This window comes from Stegodyphus dumicola, chromosome 12 (genome assembly GCF_044657685.1).
Source record: "Stegodyphus dumicola isolate Sdum_Otavi_A_Nest chromosome 12, ASM4465768v1".
Lineage (NCBI taxonomy): Eukaryota > Metazoa > Arthropoda > Arachnida > Araneae > Eresidae > Stegodyphus > Stegodyphus dumicola.
Window position 1 is genome coordinate 64,945,074 of NC_140779.1, and position 21,458 is coordinate 64,966,531.

Below are 21,458 nucleotides of genomic sequence, written 5' to 3' on the forward strand. Positions count from 1 at the left end.
TTCAAAACATTCCCACTTATTCGAAAACAATCAATAAAGCAAGACCATTAGTTGCAAAAAAAAATAACTCACTCACTACACCTTACCTACGTTACCTAAACTCAGAGATGAACAGCTTGTTCTTAGTCATTACTTCCTCAGCGAAGCTCTTCCAAAGAAATCTCTTCTAGCCAACTTGCTCGAATAAAACAATGTTGCCAGTTCGATATTACTAACTTCGGACAATGAATTGACTGAACGCTGTAAAAGTAAATAAGGAAATTAGTTCATTATCATAAAAATATACCACTAGTTATAACTAATTATTTTTAATAATTGAATCTAATTTTTAATCTTTGAAACGAAACCAGTAAAAAATACAGGACAAAGACTTTGGTTGAAAACTTAAACTAAGTGTTTTTAACTAGAAAAGCAAGAAGAAAGATTAAAAATTGTTTATATAAAATTTAAAATGCAATTTTATTTTTTTTTTTTTTTTTTTTTTTTTTTTTTTTTTTTTAAGAAGGGGCTTCTGAATTAAATTCCCAATTAATTCATTGGATTCTGGGAATGGCAACAAATAAGACCAAAATAATTGCTTAGTTTCCTTCTTCGTAAGTTTCTTAATTTTTAATATTTTTGTAGTGTAAGTATTAATATAAAATGTGTATTATTTAACGTATACTCTATAAAAAAGTTTAGTTTTCAAAAATTGGGATCTTTAATGTGGATAATTTATCCTCTTTAAAAGCCTAATCTTTGCATAGTAATATAAACTCATGTAATATTTTTAAAAAGTAATTTGTTAAAATACTTACGTGTAAATTTTTTTCTCTGAATAAATGGCAAAAGTCTTGTAATGCTATCACAAGAAGTAACGTTTTTTGGAGAGCTATGGTTTGTGAAAGTTTATATATATCCAAAAAAGTGATTCCCCCCCCCCCAATACCTTCTTCAGTAATAAGTTACAATTTTTTTTAACCTTTAAAATAGAGGGTAAAATATAAAGGGTATATTCTTATTATTCATATCCTTACCAAACTCCTTACGAGCTTTGAAGACAAACATTTCTTTGTGCAACTTTTTCCATGCTATGCATGCACACACCTGTCGATTTTTTGCACTGTTGTTTTTGCCATACATGTAGTTAGCTATCTGTTTTTCATAATAGAAAACTAAGAATTCCACAAACTTGTCATCACACACAACTTCATCACCAAAATCCTTAACTGATAAGGGGGGAAGGTGCATGATGCCTTTAAGCAAGCCATCTTATGTTCTATCCATGCAGAAAGCTGAGCTTGAGATAATGGCAAATATGACAAAAACTATAGTAGTGGTCCATCGCTGTGCCAAAATATTGAAATTTCTATAAGTTGTATCATAATTTTCAGTCACCACGGCCCAAAAAAATGAAAGCATTCTGGGGGGGAGGAATGCTCTGCGTACACTTGGATAGCACATAAATATTTTTTTGGTGAAATCATGGGTTGCATCATAGATACTTTTGGTCATGTAGCATGTTGCATTGTCACTACCGTTTTGCACCTTTCCAGTGGGGATGCAGATAATCAGAAAGTACTGTAGAAAGTTATACTTTTTTATGAGTAGATTTTGAGCAAACTGAGCATAGGGTTTATGTTCAACTAAATGCAGCAAAGCATACAAGGACCATCTGTATAAGGAGAGCAAAACATTTTGGTTTTTTTCTTACTGTAGTGGCCCTCAAAATTTTAATCGCTTATCGATTGAGATGTAATATGTGGCAAGATATCTTGATTGATAAGTGATTAGATCTTGGGACTGCTATAATAAGGAAGTACGAACTTATGAAAAACATTCTTATGTTTATATGTAACACAGATTATATAACTTAACATGTTCTTGAAGTGACTCTTCCTCTCTGTAAAGGGTAGTGCTAGGCAAAATATTCGTAACAATAAATATATTTGCACCATCAAATATTTGCATGTTCAAATATTTGCAGTCTAGTGCTATTCTAGTTTGCCAAATCACTTGAGTTGTTTCCTGTACGTGAGGAAATGCAGGCTGATCTTTACATTATGGTAACTTGGCGATTTTTTGGCGAAAATTTGGCAACCAACTCTCCTACAGCAACCCTCTATTTTTTTTTCCCACCGCCATTTTGTCTTCACAAACTAAGGACATGTTTCTTTTCTTTTTATCTACTGAACACTTCTTCCAACAATCTACTAGCCGAATTATACTTATGCTAGAAATTTTATCTAACAAAACTGCTTAATCATGACATATATTCACTGCAAAATTGGGAAAAAGTGCACAATACCATACTCCTTATGCGTTTTTCAAAATAACACATACACATAAACCGCCCACCAGCGGCCGAGCGGTAAAGTTGCTGAACACTGGTAGTTCGGTCCGAGGTTCGAATCCCGCGAACGGGCTGGCTGCATGGGCGTTTTCGTGGTTTTCCCCATGTGTAACGTGTATACGAGCCAGTTTCCCTTAGAAAGTCCTCCACGAAAGGCATCCCTCCCCTTAGGCAGATAGCCCTCGTGTGCTTTGCCATAATTAAATACACCACACCATACACATAAACCATGTACACGCCGACTTATTTTTACTTAAAAAAACATCCCAGAATTGCACAAAAATGCCATTGCGCACACTCTTCACTATATCCATGTACACTGCTTTTTTCTCATAAATTAGAAAAATTTCACGAAAATACATGACAATTTTATCAATCTTTAAACCCGGTAAAAAGAACATATATGAAATTACCTGATTGCGAAAAAGTATTTTTACAAATATGAACATTTCCACATATAAAATAAATAAAATATCCAAAAACTTTTACCTCTAAATCATCTATTACCTTATACACGTCACCAACGAATTCATATCGCAAGCATTACAAATACTTAGTATCAAATATTTAAATTATTTCCATGCACGTTTATTTCAACTTAAACGTATACCAAATTCCTACAAACATAAAATTCACAAAATAACTATTATTTAATTAAAATATCACTAAACCATGTACACGTCGACTTATTTTTACTTAAAAAAACATCCCAGAATTGCACAAAAATGGCATTGCGCACACTCTTCACTATATCCATGTACACTGCTTTTTTCTCATAAATTAGAAAAATTTCACGAAAATACATGACAATTTTCTCAATCTTTAAACCCGGTAAAAAGAACATATATGAAATTACCTGATCGCGAAAAAGTATTTACTCTTTACAAATATGAACATTTCCACATATAAAATAGATAAAATATCCAAAAACTTTTACCTCTAAATCATCTATTACATTATACACATCACCAACGAATTCATACCGCAAGCATTACAAATACTTAGTATCAAATATTTAAATTATTTCCATGCACGTTTATTTTAACTTAAACGTATACCAAATTCCTACAAACATAAAATTCACAAAATAACTATCATTTGATTAAAATATAATTAAATTCAAAAACACTACTTAAAATATAAATGAGCACATACATTAAATTAATAAAAATTACCTTACAATCCTAATTACTTTAAACTAAATCATTGCTAATAACAATTTTCCCAATAATACCAAATTCCTTTCCACCTTACATTTAGAACAATGCATAAAAATAATATCCTCAAATAATTAAAAAATACTAACTTACCTAATCTTCTTCAGAATCTTGATTACGTGGCGGATACACTTTTCTAATTCATTCAATAAAATTATTGAAAGATTTTTTTCTGCGAATTTTTCCTCCATACTTCCTCCGCTAAATAAAAAGCAAACTTCTCTTTATCACAATGCCTAAATACCCATTTCGAATTCACTTTAGTTAGGGCCGTGGGATCCAAAAATTAAACAACACTGTTTCACACAACACAGAATAAAGCTAAATACAAAATTTCCACATTTTTTCCCGATTTCCCCCCTTTTCCGATTAAAGAACCGTAATTCGTCCATTGATATCACATGACATATCCCATGATCTCTCATTTCCCTCACGCAAAATAATGCATAATCGGAACTGAGTACTGCTCACATTATTACTAAAGTCCCAGGTAGTAACCTTTATCGCCTCCAAAATGTCGCCAAACTACCAGTTACCATATTGTAAAGATCAACCGAAATGCATTATCTTGCATTTATGTGCAGATTCTTGTTTGGTAATTAGAATACTGATTAATGTAATGCTTGCCGATTACAGTTCAGCCATGTTTTGAGAAATTAAGAAGTGATCCCCTTGTGGTCAGTCACCATGAATTTTCATCATAATTGAGGATGTAATACCATTCTTTAGACTAATTCTTTGTCATTGTATCACAAAACCCACATTTTATTCTGTATCATAAACTTGTAAAAAATGGTACTTTCTGATTATCTCTAACCCCGAAAATGTTTGGTTGAACTGCCCTTTTTTATATATATAATTTTTAGTATACACGTAATAATAAGTAACCCAAACATACACATACCACATACATGTTTGAATACACTCAGATTTATACAGTCAAAAGTCGTTAATTAAATACTAAATGTAGTATTTCATCTCGATGTACTCCATCTTTGATATGATTTAAATCAAATTCCTCATCATTATAAATATCACGAATAGAAATCAAATAGTTTTCTGTTTGCAATTTTCTAATTTCGACTATGCATAATGTATGCTTTACACATGTGTGCGTTGGAAGAAATGTTTAATAAAGTAAACAAATAAATATTAAGCTTTTTTTTTTTTTGTAAATTTCAATACCCTTTAGATCATAATTGCTCTTTATTTCATAAATTACGGTTTCATATTTTTAATTTTATAATTTCTGCATGCCATCTTACCAGATTTAAACTGATGATCTATAATCCGGAAAAATCAATAATCCGGAATCGCCGAAGTCCCAACTAGTCCAGATTAAAGGCTTTTGACTGTATTCAGTTTACAGTAGTCTAAATCATCCATTGCTATTTGTACTGCATTGTGATTACAGCCCACATGTTCAAAAAGCTCACAGATTATCTACCCAGTTCAGTTCTGTTAAAGATTCATGACTTTCCAAAGTTTGTGTAAAGTGTTGATTTCTCGGTTGATCTTTGGATTATGGTAACTTGGCGATTTTTTGGCGAAAATTTGGCGACCAACTGTGCTACAGAAACTTTCTACTTTTTTTTTTCGGCGCCATTTTGTCTTCACGATGTAAAGACATGTTTCTTTTCTTTTTATTTACTGAACACTTCCAACAATCTGCTAGCCGAATTACACTTAAGCTAGAAATTTTATGGAACAAAACTGCTTAATCATGACAAATATTAACTTCAAAATTGGGAAAAAGTGCAGAATCGCAAACTCCTTGCTGCGTTTTTCAGAATCGCACATAAACAGTAACCATGTACACGCCGACTTATTTTTACTTAAAAAAACATCCCAGAATTGCACAAAAATGGCATTGCGCACACTCTTGACTTTATCCATGTACACTGCTTTTTTCTCATAAATTAGAAAAATTTGCACGAAAATGCAGGAAAATTTTGTGAATCTTTAAACTTGGTAAAAAGCGCATATAGGAAATTACTTGATCGTGAAAAAGTATATACACTTTCCAAGGATGAACATTTCCACGTATAAAATAAATAAAATATCCAAAAACTTTTTCCTCTAAATTATCTATTATAAATGTCATCAACGAATTTATAACGCAAACATTAAAAATGGTTGCAAATACTTATTGTCAAGTATTTAAATTATTTCCATGCACGTTTACTTCTACTGAAACGTATTCCAAATTGCTACAAACCTATAATTCACAAAATAACTATCATTTAATTAAAATATAATTAAACCATGTACACGTCGACTTATTTTTACTTAAAAAAACATCCCAGAATTACACAAAAATGGCATTGCGCACACTCTTCACTATATCCATGTACACTGCTTTTTTCTCATAAATTAGAAAAATTTCACGAAAATGCAGGAAAATTTTGTGAATCTTTAAATTTGGTAAAAAGGACATACAGTCAAAAGTCGTTAATTCGGACACCCATAATCCGGACCTCAAAGCTACAAACTTTCTGCGCATGCATCGCGTTCACACATGCGCACAGGCATTTAAGAATGCGCGTAAGACCTTTACGGCTGCGAATATGTTTGTGCGCATGCGCGTTTAATGTGTAACGGAGGTATAAGCTAAGCTAAAATTATTTAATTCAGTTAATGTTGCAGATTGCGTTGTTCCTTAATCTTCGAATTGGATCCGGCTTATTATTTTTTGCAGACTGTTAGAGCAATTTCGTAAAAGTAAGCTTGAACTTTCGATTATGTCAAATAGAATTTCCGATATATATTTACTAATATGTAATTTGTATCTACAAAGCGAAAGTATGTTTTGAAATCCGAAATCTGTTTATCAATTTCACACCGCGGATTGGAAGTTGATCTGTCAGCACTATCCTTATCTTCAGGGCAGATGTTTTTATTTTATATGGCTTATAATTCCTTACTAAGTGTAGTATTTCATCTCGATGTACTCCGTCTTTGATATGATTTAAATCAAGTTCCTCATCTTCCGATAGTGAAGAAAGTGACCCAGATGTTATTGAAAACGAAAACATTTCAATTGACAAATTAGTCGGTATTCTCAGCACAGCAGTTATAGGACTTGAACAGCGGAACTTTGTAACTAAACAAGAAATTATGTCTGTTTAATAGAATTAAAGAGAAAGTATTATCACATGAAACGAAGCAACTTGCATTGAAAGAAATGTTTAATAAAGTAAACAAATAAATATTAAGCTTTTTCTTTTTGTATATTTTGATACACTTTAGATCATAATTGCTCTTTATTTCATAAATTATGGTTTCATATTTTTAATTTTGTAATTTCTGCATGCCATCTTACCAGATTTAAACTGATGATCAATAATCCGGAATCACCAAAGTCCCGACGAGTCCGGATTAACAACTTTTGACTGTATATGAAATTCTGATCGCGAAAAAGTATATACCCTTTCCAAGGATGAACATTTGCACGTATAAAATAAATAAAATATCCAAAAACTTTTCCCTCTAAATTATCTGTTATAAACGTCACCTGCAAATTTATAACGCAAACATTAAAAATGGTTCCAAATACTTAGTGTCAAATATTTAAATTCTATCCATGCACATTTACTTCTACTCAAACGTATTCCAAAATACTACAAACATATAACTCACAAAATCACGATCATTAAATTAAAAAACACTACTTAAAATATAAATAAGCACATACATTAAATTAATAAAAATTAGCTTACAATCCTAATTACTTTAAACTAATTCATTGCTAATAACAATTTTCCAATAATACCGATGTTTGGTGTCTGAAAGAGTATTGCTTGGCAGCATTGTTTTATGCCAAGCAGAGTTTTGCTTTAGTGTAACCCTAAAGCTATTTCATTTTTGCCTTATTAGTATGTATGATTTCTGACTTGATGTAAGAGCATATGGTTGCTTGCTTTTTAGCTGAGTTACATAGGTAACTTTAAGCACATGCGTGTGCAATGCAATTCAATAATGTTGTTTTTGTTAAAATAAATTTGTTGTTGTTAATATTAGAGTCCACTTACTGAAGTCAAGTTTCGTTAAATAAGTTCGAGCTATCTTCGGCAGGAACAACCATATTAATTTATTTATTCTTTACATGCATAAAAATAATATCCTCAAATGATTAAAAATACTAACTTACCTAATCTTCTTCACAATCTTGATTGCATGGCGGATAAACTTTTCTTATAGATTTAATAATCCAGTAGTCAACTGGCAGTCTATTCACCCACTAATAAGAAATTAATAAAATTTCGCCCATACTCAAACAACTTTCAGCAAACCACATACCCTTCCTTACACTCTGTTTCACAAAATGTCCATTTTCACCAGATTTCTTGCACTGCCATTCCAACTTATCTGTAATATCCTTCCTTTCACACAATCTCTCATTTCATTGCCACATGTTGGACATTCATACTTATCCGCAATTAATCCTACACTCATACACCATTCAAGCAATTCTTTTGGATTATCAGATAAACGCAATAAAAATTTAGAATTCACTTTAGATAGCGCCATGGGATCCAAAAATTAATCAACACTCTTTCATACAACACACAATCAAGCTAAAGACAAAATGCTATAAACTACTGCAGATATTTTTCCAAATTTCCCCCCTTTTCCGATTAAAGAACTGTAACTCGTCCATAAATGTCACATGACATATCTCATGATCTCTCATTTCCCTCACACAAAATAATGTGTAATTGGAACTGAGTACTTCTCACATTATTCTCAAAGTCCTAGGTAGTAACCTTTATCACCTACCAAAATGTTGCCAAACTACCTGTTACCATATTCCAAAGATTAGCCGATTTCTCCTGTATGTAAACATTTTCGGTTGATCTTTACATTATGGTAACTTGGCGTTTTTTTGGCGAAAATTTGGCGACCAACTCTCCTACAGCAACCCTCTATTTTTTTTTCCCACCGCCATTTTGTCTTCACAAACTAAAGACATGTTTCTTTTCTTTTTATCTACTGAACACTTCTTCCAACAATCTACTAGCCGAATTATACTTATGCTAGAAATTTTATCTAACAAAACTGCTTAATCATGACATATATTCACTGCAAAATTGGGAAAAAGTGCACAATACCATACTCCTTATGCGTTTTTCAAAATAACACATACACATAAACCGCCCACCAGCGGCCGAGCGGTAAAGTCGCTGAACACTGGTAGTTCGGTCCGAGGTTCGAATCCCGCGAACGGGCTGGCTGCATGGGCGTTTTCGTGGTTTTCCCCATGTGTAACGTGTATACGAGCCAGTTTCCCTTAGAAAGTCCTCCACGAAAGGCATCCCTCCCCTTAGGCAGATAGCCCTCGTGTGCTTTGCCATAATTAAATACACCACACCATACACATAAACCATGTACACGCCGACTTATTTTTACTTAAAAAAACATCCCAGAATTGCACAAAAATGCCATTGCGCACACTCTTCACTATATCCATGTACACTGCTTTTTTCTCATAAATTAGAAAAATTTCACGAAAATACATGACAATTTTATCAATCTTTAAACCCGGTAAAAAGAACATATATGAAATTACCTGATTGCGAAAAAGTATTTTTACAAATATGAACATTTCCACATATAAAATAAATAAAATATCCAAAAACTTTTACCTCTAAATCATCTATTACCTTATACACGTCACCAACGAATTCATATCGCAAGCATTACAAATACTTAGTATCAAATATTTAAATTATTTCCATGCACGTTTATTTCAACTTAAACGTATACCAAATTCCTACAAACATAAAATTCACAAAATAACTATTATTTAATTAAAATATCACTAAACCATGTACACGTCGACTTATTTTTACTTAAAAAAACATCCCAGAATTGCACAAAAATGGCATTGCGCACACTCTTCACTATATCCATGTACACTGCTTTTTTCTCATAAATTAGAAAAATTTCACGAAAATACATGACAATTTTCTCAATCTTTAAACCCGGTAAAAAGAACATATATGAAATTACCTGATCGCGAAAAAGTATTTACTCTTTACAAATATGAACATTTCCACATATAAAATAGATAAAATATCCAAAAACTTTTACCTCTAAATCATCTATTACATTATACACATCACCAACGAATTCATACCGCAAGCATTACAAATACTTAGTATCAAATATTTAAATTATTTCCATGCACGTTTATTTTAACTTAAACGTATACCAAATTCCTACAAACATAAAATTCACAAAATAACTATCATTTGATTAAAATATAATTAAATTCAAAACCACTACTTAAAATATAAATGAGCACATACATTAAATTAATACATACATAAATACCCATTTCGAATTCACTTTAGTTACGGCCATGGGATCCAAAAATTCACGAAAACTGTTTCACACAACACAGAATAAAGCCAAATACAAAATTTCCAGGTTTTTTCCCGATTTCTCCCCTTTTCCGATTAAAGAACCGTAATTCGTCCATTAATATCACATGACATATCTCATGATCTCTCATTTCCCTCACACAAAATAATGCGTAATCCGAACTGAGTACTTCTCACATTATAACCAAAGTCCTAGGTAGTAAGTAACCTTTATCGCCTCCAAAATGTCGCCAAACTACCAGTTACCATATTGTAAAGATCAACCACATTTTCATCCATCTGTGCACTTTGCTTTCTTCACAGCTATCAACTCTGCAAGTTACTGTAAATTCTTCTGTTGATGTCAAATAGATTGCATCCCCTTTTTATCAAATTCAGTGATAGCACATTTTTGGCCCTTGTATCCATTAGTTACCTGAAATGAAGAAAAGGTACTTTCATTAGTATAACGGCTCCTCTCTTTTAAATGCTGAGTAGAAGCTTGGATTATTTCCAAATTCATGTATAGTTCTCGCATATACTTTTTGAAAGCCATGTTTGTGCAAATTCTTTTAATATGGCATCAGAACCATTTTCTCCTCCTGGGAATTTTCATCATGTGTGATTTCTGCCAGGTAAAACTCATCAGGATGGCAATCTATGTCTTGTTGCTTTTCTGCACTTAGCAGATCACTACAATCTTTCAACATTTCATATATGAACAGTTGTTGTTGATTCAATAAAATGAAATTTATGATCCCGAGTAGTCGTGGCAGCCTCACATGCGCCCGATGCTCACAGATTGGCCACGATTCCGAAAATTGTACCGCTGCGCCTTCGTGTATAAATTGCAAGGGTCAGCACCCAGCATTTTCATGCCTGTGCCCAAAATGGAAATCCGAAAAAGAAGTACAGACTCTTAAAGTTACCAGGAACATCTCGTATGCTGAAGCCAGAAAACTAGTTCAAAGCACACAGCTCCAATCAAACAAATCTTATGCCAGTGCAGTTAAAACAACACGTAGCATTGCCACCCAAACATCAATAGGCACGCAGACTAAACCAAATAAAACCCAACCGACTACATCCACCAAGAAAACAGAAAAGTCAACACATTTAATACAAAATAAAGAAACAGTCATTCAAAGTAAACCCAAAACTGCCACTAAAAATGTATCAAATAAAAATAGAAGTTCCAGCAATAGCTCTTTTGACGAAATGATTTCTGAATCTGCGGATTCAGACACTATGGAAGTAGAGGAGGGTCTAGAATTTCCCAGGCATCTACTTCCACGAAAAACCAAACAAGAGCACAGAAAGAACAAAAACCAGACATAATGGCCACCCTCGTCTCATGGAACTGTCGCGGTTTCCACCGAAATTTGCTCGACATCAAAGCCATAATTAATGCTTATCATCCTGTATGCTTCGCAGTACAGGAAACAAATCTAAAACCAGAACAACAGGCAAAACTTCGGAGGTTTTCCTTCGTCAGGAAAGATAACCTTGCAGGTGAGCGTGCCAGTGGAGGTGTAGGTCTCCTCACCTCACTGGATTATCCCTCAAATGTGCTTTCTTTGACGACATCCCTCCAAGTTGTCGCTACTCAAACAAATTTTGATATTGTTGTTACAGTCGTTTCTCTGTATTTGCCTCCAAATGAGCATATTGTTCAGCAAGATTTAAATGGTCTACTAGAGCAGCTGCCTGAGCCTTTCATCATAATAGGAGATTTTAACGGCCATAGTCCGCTCTGGGGTAGTAAAGATACAAATTGCCGAGGAAAACAAATTGAGCAGATGATCGAAGATCATAGCCTGTGTCTCCTGAATAATGGGCAGGATACTTACTTCCATGAGCCTTCAAGGACATTCCATGCTCTCGACCTTGCCATCTGTTCACCGTCTCTGTTGCCATTTTGCACTTTTAGTGTCGGAAATGACCTATACAACAGCGATCATTATCCCATTTTTGTATCTCTTGCACGAAGAGGAGCAAACCCCATGTCGAGACTCCCTCGGTTTATACTGGACAGGGCAGACTGGGAACTCTTCTCTTCCTCCGCAGAGCTCACAGAGGAAATGGTAGAAGATGTGCATATCGATGACGCTGTGGAAGCTGTTACTAATACTATTATTCAGGCAGCTATGCTTTCGATTCCTAGAACATCAGGAAAAATACTAAAATATTCGAAACCGTGGTGGAATCGCGACTGTCATGAAGCACTGAAAAAACAGAAAAAAGCATGGGGTATTTTCCGTAGATATCCTACTCTGCGAAACCTCATAGCATTTAAAAGAGCCAAAGCAAATGCACGAAAAGTAAGAAGGCAGAGCCAGAGGGATTCCTGGATTTCATATGTGTCGTCAATAACATCCTCCACGCCTAGTAAGCGGGTTTGGGAAAGAGTTCGAAAAGCATGCGGCATGTATAAAGACCACTCACTTTCCTTTTTGGAAAAAGATGGCCGAGTGATTAGCTCCATAGAAGAAATTGCGAATACTATTGGTGAGACATTTGCTGCCGTTTCTTCCAGCAGAAACTATACACCTGCATTTCTCTCTATGAAGCAGCACTCTGAAATAAATCCCATCGCATTCAACTCTTCCAAATCTGAGCCTTACAATAGAGCATTTACTATGGTGGAATTAAAGAGAGCTTTATTGCAGACACATAGGTCTTCTCCGGGTCTTGATGGCGTGAATTACGAAATGCTAAAGCATCTGTCCTATAAGTCACTGAATGCCCTTCTCACTCTTTACAATAGGGTGTGGAAGGAGCGTACCTTTCCCAGTGCATGGAGGAGAGCTGTTGTCATTCCTATTGCTAAGCCAGGGAAAGATCCAAGGAATCCCTCCAACTATCGGCCAATTGCCCTTACGAGTTGCCTCTGCAAACTGTTTGAAAAGATGGTAAACAGCCGCCTAGTCTACTTCTTGGAAAAATATAATATCATATCACCTTATCAAAGCGGTTTTCGAAAAGGGAGAACAACCGTAGATAACATGCTCCTCTTAGAGACATCCATTTGAAAAGCTTTTTTAAGAAAAAATCACCTTGTCTCAATTTTCTTCGATATAGAGAAAGCTTATGATAAGGCATGGAGATACGGTATACTTCGCGATCTTCACGAGAGTGGCTTGAGCGGCAACCTACCAATTTTCATTCAGAATTTCCTAAAATCTAGAACTTTTCAAGTACGAATTGGCTCTGTTTTGTCAGATGTTTTTGAACAGGAAGAGGGTGTGCCTCAAGGCTGTGTGCTTAGTGTAACCCTGTTTAGTTTAAAAATAAACTCAGTATTAAAAGAACTTCCTTCCACCATCTTGGGATCTCTATATGTTGATGATCTGCAGATTAGCTGTCGAGGGGCAGACATGAGATACGTAGAGAGGCAGTTGCAGATAGCTCTGAATAAGATCCAAGAATGGTCAAACAAACAGGGATTTACTTTTTCCAAACAAAAAACTGTGTGCGTGCACTTTTGTAGGAAGCGAGGTCTCCATCCTGAACCTGAGTTATATCTCAATGGTTCAATTATTCCAGTTGCGCCCGAAGTAAAATTTTTAGGAGTGACGTTCGACCAGAAATTGACTTTCCTTCCTCATGTTTTAAACCTGAGAAAGAAGTGTCTAAAAACACTAAATATTTTAAAAGTGTTGGCGAACACCTCCTGGGGTGCAGAGCGTTGCTCCATGCTTTGCATTTACAGAGCCCTTGTTCGCTCTAGACTGGACTATGGCTCAGTTGTTTACGGATCCGCTCGGTCATCAGTTTTGTTAAAACACGATCCTGTTCACCATCAAGCTCTGCGGATTTGTTCAGGAGCTTTCAGAACTTCTCCTGTCCAGAGCCTGTATGTTGACTCTAACGAACCATCACTTTATCTGAGGCGTGAGCAATTGTCCCTATTGCAATATTTTAATATTCTATCACAACCTGAACATCCCAATAAACTGTACCTACTTGATGATGTGTGTAACACTTTATTTGAAACACGTCCATCCTGTGTTCCTACCTTTCCTTTAAGAGTTCGCCCTATCATTGAGGAACTTTCCCTCTCTGATATGCGCCCCCAAGCAGTACAGAATTTTGAATTCCCACCTTGGGAAAATGCACGGATTCAGCTTCTTGATGTTTTCAAGCATCACGTCAAGGCAAGCACCAATGACATCATTTATAGACAACTCTTCGCTGAGCACAGGCACAAATATAGCAGTTATCTTCCAGTTTATACAGATGGTTCCAAGTCAAAAGATCATGTCGGGATGGCATTTGTAATTGAAGACCACATGGAGGGCAGACGCTTGCACCATGCCTCCTCTGTCTTAACATCTGAATTAACTGCAATATATTATTGTCTTTTATACATCTCTAGGCTCTGCCACAAAAAGTTTATAGTTTATACAGACTCCTATAGTGCACTGAAATCTTTAGAAGCTTTTACTAACACTCAAAACCCAGTCATAGTGGATGTTCTCAAGATACATATAAACCTAACGAGTCGTGGATATGAAATCCTGTACTGCTGGGTTCCCGGTCATGTGGGAATTAAAGGGAATGAGCTGGCAGATATCACAGCCAAATCTGCTGTTGAAATGTCCAGTCGCCTCATCCCTTTTGGAGACATCCGTTGTGTTGTGAAAAAGAAGATACGAAAAAAATGGCAGCAATTTTGGGATGTTCAGCGTCAAAACAAGTTAAGACATGTAAAGCCTAGAATTGAGCATTGGGATTTTGCTGGAAACCGTAAAGAAGAAGTTCTTTTGACTCGCCTCAGAATTGGTCACACAAGAGTGACACATGGCTACCTTTTAAAAGCAGAAAATGAGCCTGTCTGTTCGAATTGTAATGTTTGTCTATCTATCCGTCATATTTTAATTGAGTGTCCATATTTTAATAATCTTCGTCAGAAGTATTTTAATAGCTGTGACATACCTCTCGACTGTTTAATCGGAAGGGAGGTGAATTGTAATTTATTTTATTATTTAAAAGAGACTGGCTTTTATCACCTAATGTAATTTGTTTTGAAGATTGGGTCTTGAATTTTAAATGTGTGGTTTTAACTTGTTTTTATATGACTTCATCCTCTGGATTTGATACATTTGTCTACTTGTTTTTATTTATTGTATTTTTAATTTCATAAATTGTACTCACCCTATCTCGCGTTTGGCGCACTATAATCAACTTTGGTTTTCTCTCACTCTCTCACTCACTATGATCCCGAGTAAAATATGTCAATTCTGCTTTTTTCAGTTCCTCTCTTTTATATGTGTACCTCTAAATAAATTGTTGATATGTTTGCCAGCAGAGTTGTCTCTCTATTTAAAGCCTAAGCAAGAAAGAATTCATGAATTCCTTGTCATAACCAGCCAAATATACAAATACTGTGGAAGAACTCTGCCAGGTTTGTTTTCTTCCAATATGAAAAGATTTTCATTTCATCAATTTTTTCAAGTTTACTTATTCACTTATCTGAATGTTGGATTAGAGACTACATACCTCTCATAAAACTGTTCCAATCACATTTTCTTAAAAGCTGAGTTGTTTCTCCCATCACTTAATCGACATCAGTTCTTCCCAATAGTAAATAAGTCACTGTACTCTTACAAACAATATTTTGAAATCATTAAAACAGTTGTGAAAATGTATGCTTTTATTTTCATTTACAATTTTCATGTTGCACCTTCAAATGCTTTCATTGATATGCAGTTTTATTTATTGCCTATTTTAACATATTTAAATGCTAGGTAAAATGCATCTTTCTTGGAAGAAAGATATAGTATCTCTCTACTTAGTAAATAAAACTTAAAAAAAAAAAAGGGGGGGCAAATTCATTAACAAATGGAATAAATAAATACTCAGAGCTCTTCTTGTGATGAGATAATTAGAAGTCATCATGAATCGTTAATATTCATATGAGAAAGAATAATATGCGATTTACTTTGCAAATTATAAATTGTTGCGTGCATACGGGTTCATAATAGATTAAATGCACATAGGTCTGATAATAGGTTAATAAAATTTATTTCATCAAAATAAACACTTTAAAGTTCTGGAATTTTCTGCCAACATACTCATACAGGTATCCTCTGTATCACAGAGTACAAACAGTAGTTATGCTTACAACCACTAAGAACGTTAACACAATGCAAAGTGCATCTAAAGAGAAAGCTAACCCGTAATCAGTAGCAAAAATAAGGGTATGTAAAGAATGCCGTCGCATAGGGGGCCCTTGAAAGTCCCACAGAACTACATTTATATGTTTAAACTTAAAAGATGATGGATTTTTCTATAAATACTGTATATACAGTGGTGGCCAAAATTGTGGACACTTTTGGAAATTTTTATGTTTTTGAACTTTGTATGCTTATAGAAAATGTTACGTTTCACAAAATGCAAACTTGTATATATCATTTTAAAGAGAATTTATTACTGAATTCAATACAAAACACAAAATTCAATTATTTGCAATACAAAAAAAGTTAAACGATAATAGTTATCGATATACATTTGATAGTGACGATTGCAGTGAGTTATCAGTACTTAGTAGGGTACTCTTTATTTTTTATTACAGCTTCACATCGACGTTTCATTGAGCTGACAAGAGTTTTAAGCTCTTCTTTTGTTATTACATGATGCCAGGAAACAATTATAGCCTCAATTAGTTCCCTTTTGTTTGATGGGCACCTCATTCGGACAAGAGTTTTCAAACGGTGCCACAAATTTTCGATAGGATTGAGGTCAGGACTGTTTTCTGGCCATGACAACAATTTAATGCTCTTTGTACGAAACCACTCTTTCGATATTTTGACGTCTGGCAAGGAGCAGGATCCTGCTGAAAAATAAACGAAACATTGTTGGGAAAGAGATCTCTGATGGAAGGTAGAAGTTTTGGTTCTAGAATAGTGTCAATGTATTTTCTAACATTCAGTGTCCCATCGATGACATGAAGACGACCAATACCATCTGCTGACATGCATGACTAAATCATAACACTAACTGGGTTCTTCACAGTTGCTTGAATGCAGTCAGGATGTAGCTCTTCTCCTATTCTACGTCTTACATAATTTCGCCCATCACTACCGAATAACGATATCTTAGTTTCATCACTCCATATAACTTGTGACCACTGATCATCTGTCCAATTAATGTGTTCCTTTGCCCACTGTAGTCTTTTTTTTTTTCCGTTGCTGAAAATTAAGATAAGGCTTTTTTCGTGGAATTCTACCTCTTAGTCCAACATCTGTTAATTTTCTCCTGATTGTTCTTGAACTGACAGAAACACCAGCATCATTCAGATCACTTCTGATGGCCACTGATGACATTTTTGTATCTTAGAGGCATAGTCTTTGTATTCTTCTGTCATCAATACGTCAAAGAAGGAAAGGGTGGTGCACCTTTTTCGGCCTTTTCCTTCTTTGCTTTTTATTTAATTTGTCTCCTTATATCATAAACAAAACTTTCGGACTCCAGATATGGTCACTGAACAACCCACCTGTCGTGCAATTTTATAGCATAGGAGAGACCACTTTCTCGTAACACAATAATATTACATCTCTTTCTAGGTGTCCAATCTACTCTTTTATTTGATGTCATTTCTTCTTGACTAAATATTAAAAATTTTTACAAAAATTCCTACTTGTAATTGCAGTGTATAAGAAACAGGTCCTCCTTCTACAGAACAAAGCAAAATAATGAATTGTTTCAAGTGTAAACATGATGTCAGCTTCTACTGCCAGTTACTAACATTTGATTGGTTCTCAGAACAAGAACAGTAATTGGCCAGGAAAGCTAGACATTACAAACCACTTCATAACTGTATTTTTTATTTATATTAAAGTACATATAACTTTTTTGTATTGCAAATAATTGAATTTTGTGTTTTATATTTAATTCAGTAATAAATTCTCTTTAAAATGATATATACAAGTTTGCATTTTGCAAAACGTAACATTTTCTATAAGCATACAAAGTTCAAAAACATAAAATTTTCCAAAAGCGTCCACAATTTTGGCCACCACTGTATATATATAATAGAATCTGTCTTCGTTTAAATTTCCAGAGGCCCTCTGAGTCTTATGACACTATTATGGGGCACTTGGAAGCAGATAAAAAAGCTGAATTCAGTGTTACACACACACACCAAAATTTCAACTGAATACAAAGCAGAAAAGCTATATGCCTTTATTTTGATTCCCTTCTAGAGGAGAGCTTTCGCCGCCCAACCGGTATAGTGGTTAGCATCGCTGACTGCCGTGCGGAAGGGCCCGTCTTCGAATCCCGGAAATTGGAAGGCATATGGATGTTTGTAAATGTATAGTGTCGGTGCGGCTTGGCGGCACTCTAAATATGCGGCGAGCTAAAAGTCCTCTTGTGTGGTTTGATGGAAGGGGAGAGGGGTGCGAGACCCTCTGCCCCCTTCCGGGTGCTCTCGATCAAAATTGGGGCGGAACTAAGCAAAATCGCACTGTCACCTATTAGCCAACATAAACTAGCGCTCCTTGCCACGAGGTATTTAGTGTGCTTGCGCTGATGTTACGGCAACTGAGCCTAAGTAACAACAACAGCAGGAGAGCTTTCAAGTGATACATGGGAACAGACTGTTTCTCGGGTTTATTGTGAGAACAAGTCCTTAATTGTTTGAGGCCAGCATGTTACAAAGATGGCAAAAATGAAGGACTCTTAAAGTCCACTAGAATTCTCACTTTGATGAAACGATTTTATATTATAGCCACATGTCATATTTTCTTGTAAATACAAAAAGAGTGAGTTGGCTGAGGGTAAGAATTACTACTTTTCTTACGCACTGTTGACTTTACTTAACCAATTGTTGACCAATTGTTGTTTTAAAGCTTGGTTATGCAATTAATTTATTTGCATAAATCTGATGATAATGGTTTAATCTCGAGTGAAAGTGTGAAATCAGCTCTTCTCTTCCTTGCTTTCTATTCATGTTTCCTATTTCTTTCACAGTTTTGAATTTTTTTCGTTTGTCAGACTGAAATAGTTTATAACTTTGACATGCATTAATTTCAGTACTAGCGTTCGTTTTATGATAATGAAATCTTATTCGAATATTTAAGCAGTTAATATTTGTATTTAATTTTTTGTTTTATTTCAGTATGTGGTACACTGTAAAGCTTATCCGCATAAATGTTATGTATATTAATTATTAAACTTTTTCGTTATTTTAAAAGCATTTTCATGTATTTAAGCTTTCCTCCAGCATCGTGTAAGATTTCCTTACCATCAAAGTATAAGAAAATTTTAAAATGAAACTTCATGGAGATTTAGTATCGGAAATTACCATGGAAGGCCGAAGACAACAAAACTTATTTAATCTAACAACTTAGTAATGTAGCTTCGAGAGGCAGAACATGCTCTGTCTTAGACCTCATCTTAACACGTTCATTTCCATTTAGTTGTTTCAAAGTGGATTCTAGGAGATGGTGAATTACAGAAACTAGCAAGAAAGGGCTGCTTGTAACTCCAAATACTACCCTACAATGCCTGTAATACTTCAGTTTTCCATCAGTTCTATACCATAAGAATCTTAGATAGTCTTTATCCTTAGGGTTGAGACTTATTTGTAAGAATGCTTTTTGTATATCTGCAGAAACTCCTATTCTGTTCATTCGGAATCTATGAAGAATTGAAGGAATCAGTTCGATAAGGTTCTGACCTTTTTCTAGACAATCATTGAGACTAGGTGATACTTTTTATTTGGCCGGGGTATCAAACACTGGCCTGATTTGTGTAGTACTGTCTTTTTTTACTACATGTCGATGTGGTAGATAATGGCATGTCACATCAATTTCGCTTTTGGGTACTTCTTCTATGACGCCTTCTAGTTCCCATTCACTAAAAACTTCTCCATAAGCATCATAAAGTTTCTCAGCTTTTAGTCGTTTTACTGTAGAAGCTAATCTCTTTACAGATAAGTCATAGTTATCTTTTAACGGTAGATGGTTATCAAGCTATGGCAAGCTGACTTGAAAACGTCCCTCTTCGTTCACCTTTACAGTAGATAAGAAATGATCTCTTGCTTCTTGAAGTTCCAGTTTACTTTTCTTCTCTGATGGATCTAGAATTCCAAGTGAATCTAGAGACCATAGATTGGATATCAATATTTCCGTATTCAACATGGATGTGACGAGCAGTGCGGAATTGTCTGAGATCTCACGCATACCATTTTTCCCATAAAGAGTCCAACCAAGTTTTGTTTCTATAGCAGCAAGGCCTGAAGTAAGCAATTTAAATCCTCCGGTCATCAGCTTGTCTGCAATGTCAGTGCCAATAAGTATTTCTATTGGTCCATTACTATTGTCGCATACGGAAATATTGTTCTCTTTAAGCTCTCGAATCCACTCACCATTAGCAACTGGTGGTATACTTCCACAAATAATATCTTGGCTAAGAGCTTTGAAGTTACAATGATAAGTTCCATCCGTTTTAGACAAGAACACTGTAAAAACATCGTGGTTTATGACATCATTACATGACCCGCCAAATAATGAATGGCTCAGTCTTTCTTTAGATGTACTTTCAAATTTAATTTCATCTGCAGTGCTTTTTAAAATATAAGATCTTTGTGAAGCTGAATCGATAATAGCATGAGCCTGGTGCTTTCTATCTCGCCCTTTCAATGTAACCGTTAAAGTTTGCAAAAACACATTTGTTGTTCTCGCCAAATTGGCGAGGGTTTCATCTCGTTCAGGTACTGCATCCGTATTTTCATCCTCATTCATGCTAACAGGAACTAGAGATTTTGATTCAGCTTGGATATTTCTACATAAAAGTATGTGGTGTTTCTTCTCACAAATCACACACGATGTTCGTTTTTTACATTTAGCTATTACATGTTTTCTGTCTAAACATAAAAAGCAACTGCGACTATTTAGAACTGCTTTTTGCCTTTCCTCAGACATCATCTTTCTTGCTTTACCGCAATCAACAGATGCATGATTTCCAGCACAAAAAATACATCCAGTTGAATTTTGTTCAGATGTTGCTATTAGAGTAGAAGCAGAAGATGTTTTGGAAAATTCTCCACGATTTTTGAAACCTGAGTGTTTAGCATTCCCAGGCTTAGGTGTCTGAAATTTAGTAAAGCACTGAGTAGCTATAGATACTCTCTCTTCACCTTCAATTTCATCGAGCAAAAATGAAAGCAAACCATCTAAATCCATGCGATGTGTCGACACATTTTTCTCTTTTTGCTCACTACTTTCAGATTCTCTTTGACTGCGATTAATAACTCGGAATCTTTGCTATGCTCTTAATGTATCATCCGGCAATGATGATTCGACTAGAGGATATAACATCGCCGCATATTTATCTCTAGCAACACCCAGAACTTCTAACGCTCTAAGTTTCGATTCTAAGTTATCATAGAATTTTCGTAATGAAAATTTTTGCTGAGAGTTTTTTAATAATACTAACGAAAGTACATCTCTAACATAGAACTTCTATAAGAAGGTCTTCTTTCCCAAAACGTGATTGCAGTTGTTGTAAAGCTTTACTATAACTTTCACCACCGGG

The 21,458-nt window shown here is 34.8% G+C and overlaps 1 protein-coding gene across 2 annotated transcripts in view; it reads left to right on the forward strand.

Moving 5' to 3' along the window:
• Positions 1 to 501: 501 nt before the first annotated feature.
• The window catches only part of Pex19 (peroxisomal biogenesis factor 19), a 31,289-nt gene continuing 10,332 nt past the window's right edge, over positions 502 to 21,458 (forward strand). Inside the window, exon 1 of one of the 2 annotated variants that reach the window (XM_035376331.2) lies at positions 502 to 593. The gene's annotated coding sequence lies outside the window, so the exon portion shown is untranslated. The other variant, XM_085806494.1, reaches the window with a different exon arrangement.